The sequence below is a fragment of the Castanea sativa genome, chromosome 11 (assembly GCF_040712315.1).
Source record: "Castanea sativa cultivar Marrone di Chiusa Pesio chromosome 11, ASM4071231v1".
Taxonomy (NCBI): domain Eukaryota; kingdom Viridiplantae; phylum Streptophyta; class Magnoliopsida; order Fagales; family Fagaceae; genus Castanea; species Castanea sativa.
The window spans coordinates 65869928-65880190 of NC_134023.1; positions in this window are offsets into that span (position 1 = coordinate 65869928).

Sequence of the window (10263 nt, forward strand, 5' to 3'; positions counted from 1 at the left end):
GGTGTCGTAGCGAGGCGTAGAGGCCAATTCCGACAAGATTCGGGCCATACTAGAAAGGACACCACCAAAAAGCGTTAAGGAGGTACAAAGCCTAAACGGTAGGGTTACGGCTCTCAATAGATTCGTCTCTAGGGTGACGAAAAAATGCCTACCATTTTTCAAGACATTGAAGAAAGCCTTCAAAAGGATCGATGAGTGCCAAGAACCCTTCGAAGAGCTAAAGACATACCTCACCTCACCTCCCTTACTAAGTCCATCTAAAGCCAGTGAGGAGCACTCCCTCTACTTAGCCGTATCACCAACGGCCGCCAATTCGGCCCTTATCTGGGAAGAAAACCGCGTACAACTGTCAGTGTACTACACCAATCGAGCACTCTAGGGGGTAGAGGAAAGATACCCCCCGATGGAAATCTAGCATTTGCCCTAGTTACGGCTGCTTGAAATCTCAGGCCATACTTCCAAGCACATACCATAGTGGTGCAGAAGAACAAACTGTTGCGGAGAGCGATGAACAATCTGGAAGCAGCTAGACAGTTGGCCTTATGGGCAATAGAGTTGAACGAATTCGACATTCTATACCGACCAAGGACTACAATCAAAGCCCAGGCCTTGGCCAACTTTGTTGCCGAGTTCACAACAAAAGAAGATGAGGATGAAGAACCAGCAATGTGGATGGTATGGACAAGTGACTCGTCCAACCAACATGTCGGAGGAATCAGAGTCGTCCTACAGTCACCCAACAACGAAGCTAAATATAAGGCAGTCCTTACAGGCCTCGACCTGGCTAAAGTAGTAGGGGCTTCATCAGTAGTCATACACAGCAACTCGTAAGTCATCATTGGACACATGAACGGAGATTACAAGGCCAAAGGAGAACGAATGAAAGAATACCTAAGCATGGTTAAGGAAAGGATAAGCCAAAAGTTCTCAGCTAGATTTGTGCAGATCCTGAAGAAGAAAATTAGCAAGCTGATCGCTTGGCCAAAGCAGCATCTGTAAAGCACATGGTTATCACTAGCCGGGTACTATCTTTCGTCCAAAATTCACCAACCATTTCCAAAGTAGACATACAAGCGATACCCACCATTGCCAAAATTCACCAACCTTTTGCATGATCATGATGCCTCTCGGAGGCTGAAAGTGCAGTCATCTCGTTTCATGCTAATAGGGGACGTCCTTTATAAAAGGGGCTTTAGCCAACCATATCTGAGATGCTTTGTCCTTGGCAAAGTAGACTATGTCATGAGGGAAGTCCATAAAGAAGTATGCGGAAACCATTCAGTGGCGCGCTCGTTGGTTCACAAACTAATACAAGCAGCGTAATATTGGCCCACGATGTAGAAGGATACCTAGTCCTACGTAAAGGTGTGCGACAAATGCCAATGATTCAGTAACATCATTTGGCAACCATCAAAGTAGCTTACCCCAATGAACACTCCCTAGCCATTCGCTCAATGGGGGCTCGACATAATGGGACCCTTCCCAATGGTAATGCATCAGTTCAAATTCCTTGTCGTCAGAATTGATTATTTCACCAAGTGGGTCGAGGCCAAACCCCTGGCTACCATCATAGATAATAATGTTTGCGGTTTCATCTAGAAGAATATCGTTTGCCGCTTCGGCATCCCTAAAATCTTCATCTCTGACAATGGAAAGCAATTCGATAACAACGCATTCAGAGATTTCTACCAAACAATTGGGGATCAAGAATCATTACTCCTCTCTCACCCACCCTCAGGCCAATGGGCAAGTCCGATCCTTGCTCAAGATGATCAAGACTTAGCTCGAGGGTGCAGAGGGTGTATGGCTAGACAAACTACCGAGTGTGTTGTGGGCATACCGGACGATGGCTCGCACTCCTACAAGAGAGACACCTTTCCGCCTCGCATTCAGAAATGAAGCTATCATCCCGGCAGAGATTGGGCTAACTAGTTACATGGTATCCCATCATGACGAAAGAAGAAACGAAGAGGAGATGCGCCTACAACTAGACCTTCTAGATGAAGTTTAGGCAACAACTAAACAACGAATAGCATGTTACCAAGAACTAATGGCAAAGCATTACAATGCCAAAGTCAAGCCTCAACATTTCCAGATCGGTGACTTGGTTCTGAGGAAGGTGACAACAGCCACCAAGTACCCAGCGTAGGGCAAATTAGGCCCAAACTAGGAAAGACCTTACAGAATTGTTGACTACCATAGAAAGTGGACCTACCACTTAGAGACCCTCAACGAGCAGAAGCTCCATCACCCGTGGAACACCGAGCACCTACAAAGATACTAACAGTAGCGGACAACTACAAACTGTGTTGTCAATTTCCATTTTCATTAAAGCAGCTATGAACTATGTTATTGCTTTCTTCGAAACTAAGACTCTAATTCTTTGATTATTGAAATAAGACTCTTGAGGATTATCAAACACACGGGGTGGATGAATCGCCTAAGACACCGACGGGTGTCCTCGGCTTAAAATTTATTTAGTCCTACACGGGGTGGATGAATCGCCTGAGACACCGATGGTTGTCCTCGACTTAAAATTTATTAAGTCCTACCCACATGGTGGACGTGTCACCCGAGACACTGGCAGGTATCCTAGTCCCAAAATCTACCAAGTCCTACTCACGGGGTGGATGAATCACCTAAGACACCAATGAATGTCCTCATCTTAAAATTTATTAAGTCCTACCCATGAGGTGGACGGGTCACCTAGGACACCAACAGATATCCTAGTCCCAAAATCTACCAAGTCCTACTCACGGGATGGATGAATCGCTTGAGACACCAATGGGTGTCCTCATCTTAAAATTTATTAAGTCCTACCCATGAGGTGAACGGGTCACTCGAGACACCGACGGGTATCGTAATCCCAAAATCTACCATGTCCTACTCACGAGGTGGACGAATAGCCTGAGACACTGATAGGTGTCCTCGTTTTAAAATTTATTAAGTCCTACTTGTAGGGCGGATGGATCACAAAAACACCGATGGGTACCCTAGTCCTAAAATCTACCAAGTCCTACCCATGGGGTGGACGAATCGTCTAAGACACCAACAGGTGCCCTCGCCTTAAAATTTTATTTAAGCTTTACCCACAGGGTGGACGAATCACAAAAACACCAACGGGTGTCTTGGTCTTAAGATATCGCACTACCCTAGAGATAGACGGGCCATCAAGTCTCACCACAAGGTGGACGGGCCATAGAGAATACATTCAGTCACACCACATGGCAAGTAAACAAGAATACCGATAGTCATTTACAAAGCAGGATAGACGTATAATAAAGTTAAAAATTCCAAAACAAAGTTAACAAAAGTTCGAAGGTAGAAATAAAGTGTCACACATGCCAAAACAAGGCACCCATATTGTTCTCAAATTAGGATAAAAAAGAAGAGAAAGAGAAGAGGAGAAGCAAATTTTCCGTTCTTAAGCAGTAGGGGCTGCATTTTCCACATTAATCATCGCCTCTGCAACTTGAGGCTGACTGTTGCCTTCTTAAGAAGCAATGACATTCTCAAGAATGTCCCCTTCCCTGTCATCAACTTCAACCACCTCGTCTTCTGGCCTGGGAGTCGGAGGAATGGTAAGCTTGATTTGGATGGGTGAGAAATGCACGTTAGGGAAAAGGGCGATGGCTTGCTTCTAGAAGTCCTCAAAGCCTTCCCAGTATTGAGACCCTAGCAAGTTGAAGAACGGCTGCGAGTCCTTGTACTCCTTGATGGCATCAGCCTTCCCTTTGTCTATGGACTCGCGAAGAGAAGTCACCTCTGCTGTCAAAATGGCATTAGCCTCCATCAGCTCCTCAGCCCAACGGGTAGCACCGTCGAGTTTCTTCACTTTGCTCCATCAAGGCTTTGAATTCATTTTTTAGAGTCCATGCCCCTTCCTTATACTTCTTCAATTGGGCAGACTCCTCCTCTAGATGGGTCCTCAAGCGCTTGATGACGGCTTCCTTAGCAGCATACCGGGTTTAGAATGCACTCATCCTTATAGAGGCCTGGTAGAAGACAGACGATTAGCACCAAAATAACCCATGACGGAACAAAAAGTACGGCTACAATACTTACCCTCATCAAGTCGAAAAGGCCAGAGTCCCCTAGAGCGTCCAATTCATACTCTGAATACTCGTCAAGATCAGGATCCTTAACAATGGAGTACGCTGTCTGAACGGATTACTGTTTGTCTTTCACTAGTAGAGCAAAAGGGGTGGCGGGCTCATTGATGACGAGCCCATGAGTTGTCATTTTACCCACTCCGTGTTGAGGGCGATTAGGTGTAGCTTGAGAACTTGGCGGGCCAAAGTTGATGGGTTGATTGACCACCTTTTTCAGTGGGCGATCTCCGTCACCCTGATTCTTCCTCTTCTGGCTTGTCTTGGCAGCAGGGACCGACGAGCTGCTTGCCTTGATCTGAAGGGCTACAACCTTTTTCACTTCCAAAGCCCTCTTGGTCCCTAAATCCATCTCTGAAAGATAAAAAGGGTAAGAGCAGCGAGTGTACTAGAAAAGTGATGGACAGATGCAAATAAAGGACACTTATGACGTTTGGATTGAGCATCTAGCCTTCTTGCCTCACCCGTTGGGACAAGACCACCACAAAAAGCATGCAAGCTATCTAGAGTAACTAGCTTCTTCCAACTCCTGCGCGCAAGGGGAATAGCAAGGATGCATTGAAGAAAATCAACTTCCTCCTCACTAATGGACGAGCGTACCTGAGCTGAAAAAAGAAAAAAAAAAAGGATTAGTAAAATTTGTGAAATACATACGGGTCAAGGGCAGTCCGACGACTTACATGACTTATTTAGGATACCCCAAGTATTGTCGTATTCATCCGTTATGCGATCCCATTCTTCAAGTCTACACAACCAATTCGAGCCTTGAACAAAAAAGTAATAGATTTTCCAATCATGGTTGGAGTCAGGGACGTCCGTCACTAACTTCAACTCTATCTTATGGATGACAAAATTATGAAAACCCTTGGAGCCAGCGATTTGCTGAGGTAAATAACAAGAAAAGAATTTGTCTAGAGTAAGGCGACAGAGACCTCCACTCATCTGGCCCCATAATACCTCTGCCCCCAGAAAGATTCTCCAAGCATTAGGGTAAATCTAGTAGACGAACACTCCTAGACGGTCGGCCAACTGTCGTTTTAACTCTATGAGGGGTAACCTCAGACCGGCCATAAAAATAGCCTTGTAAAAACTGACGTCCGTGGTTCGGCCAGTGTAGCCATCTTGATGGGGACATCGTCTGGTATTTGATAACGAAGGCACAGATTATTGAAAACCCTATCCTTCATCTTCGAGAGGAAGTCATTTACAGACCAAATACTAGGGAGGATGAACGGCCTGTAGTCATCACCTGATGAGCCAGGGGCTACACCCTCTTCCTCTCCCTCCCCGTTTGCTTCCTCTCTGTCCTCTTCCCCTACTCCGTCCTCTTCCTCTTCATCTTCTACCTCTTCTCCATCCTCTTTGTCACTCTCCTTCCCTTTCAATCTCTTCATCTAGCTCTCCTCCATCTCATCTTCTAAAAGTTGAGCCAATGGCTCCCTTTCCAAGGAACCCATCCATTCCTTTGTCAAAGGAACACTTCCCGATGGATAAATATCTTCGTCGTCCGAACGGAGGGATGGAATGTGACCACTCGTCGCTTTACTACCTTCTGACATTCTCTCACCTACAAGCGACGAATAAGAAACTAGGTGGTCACTCAAACTAACACTAGACCAAGGGCCTAGGGAAGACGGATACAGAGAATATATGAAAAATGATCAAAAACCTACCTAAAGAAAGACGACGATGGGGAGGCTATACACAGACAGAACGACCAAAGCGATGGACAAACAGTAGCTGATGGACGATTGATGTTAATGCGGGAGCTTTGTGTAGAATTCTTGAGAAAAGTAAAAACTGAACTTAAAGAAAAATACAAACGTATTTATAGGATGGAAGGGCACAGAAAATGAAGCGACATAACGTTTCATTTCCACCAATCACAAGGCGCCACATGTCACTCTGCAAACCACGCAGACCTTACTGCCCCTCATTTATGACATCAGACATCAGGACGAGAAGCATTAAATAAAAGAATATTGTCTTTACTTTGTGACCCTTCAGCTACCCTAACGGATCACGGAGTAGGGGGCAGCTAATGAAGGCATTTTCATCTAGCAGGAAATATTGTTATCCATCTGTCTTAGATGATCCTCCCTTCGTCCATCTAGCTAAATGACCTCATGGGCTGACTGTCCAATCCACGTGTTCGTCGTCGCATTCTCTCGAGCCCGTCATAGCAACAGATAGGAAAACTTGACGATTAGAAGCGAACGGCCAATCAGGTCCTCGTCTCCCTGTCTACGCGTCAATGGATGCTTGGCCAAGCCAACGAACAAAATTAATGGGTCCCCTGATTCTTTACGTAATCTCCACGCATAAGTCCCCATAAGGAAATATCTTGCGTATCACGACCAAAGACTCTACTACACGTCCATATCTTCGCCATATGGAAAAGACGCCCTAAAATCTCAGAAACCCTAGCCCCAGATCTATTCTACATGGAAAGGTTCCCACATCCAAGAGATATTCATTCACTACTCCCCACTATATAAGGATCGAGTCTCCTCCTCTCCTAGGTACACAGGAAATTCCCTAGTTCTCTCACTATAGATTACTTAAATATTTCTCATTCACTGACTTGATCTTTGGAGACTTTTTGGCCGGTACCATACTAGTGCTCTCTGTTAGATTATTGATTTCTTGTTCTTCAGGTACCCATTGGAGCATTCGAGGACTATCAACTCACTGACAATTTTCGTGCATCATCATACACTAACTATATCTGTCAAGGACTAATATATGATCAGAGATTTAGGAATTGTTTTATCTATAAATTATTCAGAGCTTTAGTCTTTTATGTTTAAGAAACATACTATATACAGTTAACTATAAATTTGAATTATAAAAAATAAAAACTATAAATTTGATAATAAATTAATTCCAATCTATATAAAATTTAATGTGTACGATAAGCATGAAAAAAGTTATAAATTATTGGTACAATTGAAAAAAATGCTAATCTTTTTTTTTTTTTTTTGAGAGAGAGAGAGAGAGAGAGAGAGAATGCTAATCAAGTTACTGATTGTGCAAATTTTGATCAAACTACACCAAGTTACCTAACACATATATTTATTTAGATACAGTACACACAGAAGAAATACTTCATGATGTTGTTGTTGTTGTTTTTTTTTATTTTTTCCTCAATAAAATCTTTAAATTTTGTAAAGGTGTTTTAGAATTTGTAATTTCTTATTTCTTAATCCCTTTCTAATATTTTAATGGTTTTCCTTTGTATCATCTAAAGGTTTATTTTAAAAAATGATTTTGGTGCTTTGCATAGGTTAGAGCATCTCCAGCATATTCTCCAAATTTTTGTACTGTTTAGAGAATGAACAATAACATTTAGCTATTACCTACCCACTTTTTCAAATACACTTTCCAATAGATTATCTATCACATTCTCTTTCTCATTTAAATATTATTTCTTTATTCATTCTTTATTCTTTTTTTAACAACTACACATCTTCCAACACTTTTTTATTCAATATCTGATTATTATAATAGAAAAAATTATTTGAAGAATGAATAGTAGCCCATCAGATTTGATGAGCTACTGTTCATTAGCAAAAAAAAATTCATGTATAGAGAATCCATAGGAGACCATTTTTATGGTCTCATTCTTTATTATAGACAATATTTTGCCTTTACCTAAGCTATTGGAGATGCTCTTAAAACTACTATAAAGTAAAACCATAGAACAGGGATTGCCATTCATGTACATTTTTTGAAGAAACTTGTCCTTCTTGATTCGATGAATCGCTAGATCGAGGACACTGGTGAATTTCGGCAAGCACGCTTACCTTTGCCCCTCGCACGTTGTTTCGCCATATTCAGTTCTAATTTTTTTTTTTAATGAAAACTACATTTTATTGAGATGAGGATAAAAAAAATACATCTTGAGACACTAAATGCTCAATGATACATGGAGTTTCCTCTATCCAAAATCTAGACTCTGTCAAGTTCCTAGCATATTGAGCTAGTTGATTCACAATCATGTCACACTAAAGAGCTCGTGTTGAGATTTGCTACTTTCAAAATTTCCATCTGTTGATTAAAAGCAGCAATGCAACTTTACGTTATATTTTCTCCATTGAAAGACTCAGTTCTATAAGCTATGGGGCTCCTCTGACACTCCTTCGAGATCATTTATGTGATCCAGAGCAACTGGAATTCATGGGACATTTTTATAAAGGTATCATCAAAATTTGGATTTGGATTTATTTGGAAAACTTGGTTTGACTAAAAATGAGCATGAAATAACAAAAAATGAAAACTATTCCCATTCCTAGCGTGAAGATGTACCTTATTTTCGTGTGGGGGCACCATGTACTAGATACTCGTTTGGATAGAGCATTTTTGCATCTGGGTTTGCATTTTTTTTTTTTGGAGAAGCGCGTTTCTGCCTTTTCTAGTGGACCCACAAACCTCTTTTTTAACCAAAACTTTCATTAAAAATGGGTCCTGTAAGGTTGAATTTATTCAGTCATGTGTTGGCTTTATTCCGTGCCAAATTTGCTTGTATTTTAGTAATTAGATATCATGTATTTAGGTGGGAATTATGTAAGGGTTGTGTGAAAGGGTGTGAAGAAATCTCAAGATGTGTGCAATCAAAGGAGTCTAGCAACTAGATCTCGCGACTGGCAAGTCGCCAAAGTGGCACACGTGTACAGGACAAAAATGTCGTGGAACTAAAGGGTCACGACAGCTGGAGTACTACAGGACAAAAATGTACAGTCTGGCTAGGCAGTTAGCTCGCGACTAAAACTCGCGAGGCTGAGTCGCCAGAATGCCCTATTTGATGAAATATAACTTTTCACATTCCTTACACACACTACTATAAATACTCATATACCCACGAAATGTAGAAAGTCTCCAGAGAGAATTTTGAGAGAGAATCCCTAGAGAAAAACAAGATTGACTCATCCACAATCTTCATCACTTGATTCTCCAAATTCCTCTACTTTCACCCTCTCCATTGACATATCCTTAAGAGGTACATTTTGCCAAATCCTTATCTCACCATACCTATATCAGTGAGGAGGTATTTTGGTGCTTGGGAAGTAGTTTGAAGATGACCAATTCATTTGGTTGATGCAATGGGCTAATTGCGGGATCCGGGAAACTAAAGAAGACAAGGTTAGGCATAACCCTATTGAAGCAAGAAGCTTAGAGGGCCTAGGTGCATCGGGTAGATTAGGCTTAGAGGGTCTTTTGCTATTCATGTATCTTAACTTTATTTTTTAGTGGATCATTTGATCACTTGGAGGGCAGCGGAGAGGCTTTTTGCCGAGTACTTCGGTTTCCTCTTCGATAACACATCTCCGTGTTATCGTTGTGTTCGCATCTCTCTTTCCTTACTCTTTATCTTTTAATTGCTGCTGTTTTTGTGATTAGTTATGGTTTAGAGTGTTTTACCAATTTGGTTATAGCTTATATTCATCATTCCGCACATATATTGTTTGTGTATAAACTTGTGTTGGTATTGTTAAAATTAGGGGTCTAAACATTTATTAGTGTTTTACACACTAATTGAATATTCAGGTCCCATGGCACTATTCACACATTTAAAAATTATTTTGCTACAGTGTTTTTAGTTTTCAGCAAAATAAGTGGTATCCAAACACACCCTATGTGACATTTCCTTTGTCTTAGAGAGAATGAAATTTACCACAGATGAACTCAATTATTCAATAATTAAATTTACAACCCAAAATTTCCAAAAGTTAAAAACCCAAGCCCATATATAAAACAGAAATCAGATAATATCCACTCCCATTATTTAAACATTTCAATTTCCTCTAATTTTCAGACTATAAGACTAGGGATGAAAATTTTTCCTCACCCCGCTCAACCCGCCCCTCCCCACTTCGCCCTGCGTGGATTTTCTCCGCTCCACAAAGATGGTGGAGCAGGGATAGGGCAAATTTTGGCTTATTTTATTCTACCCAATGTGGTTCTCTGCCTTTATTTTGTTATGTGTTATACTATGAAAAAAAATTATTGTCTTGTAAAACACTTGGATATATTATTCAATTTTTTCTAAAAATTGATTTGATTTAATGGGATGAATTTAATTATAATTTCAAGTATATTTTTATTAATGAAATAGGTTTCATTAAAAAAATTGTACTAGTTGTAGGGCAAGTTA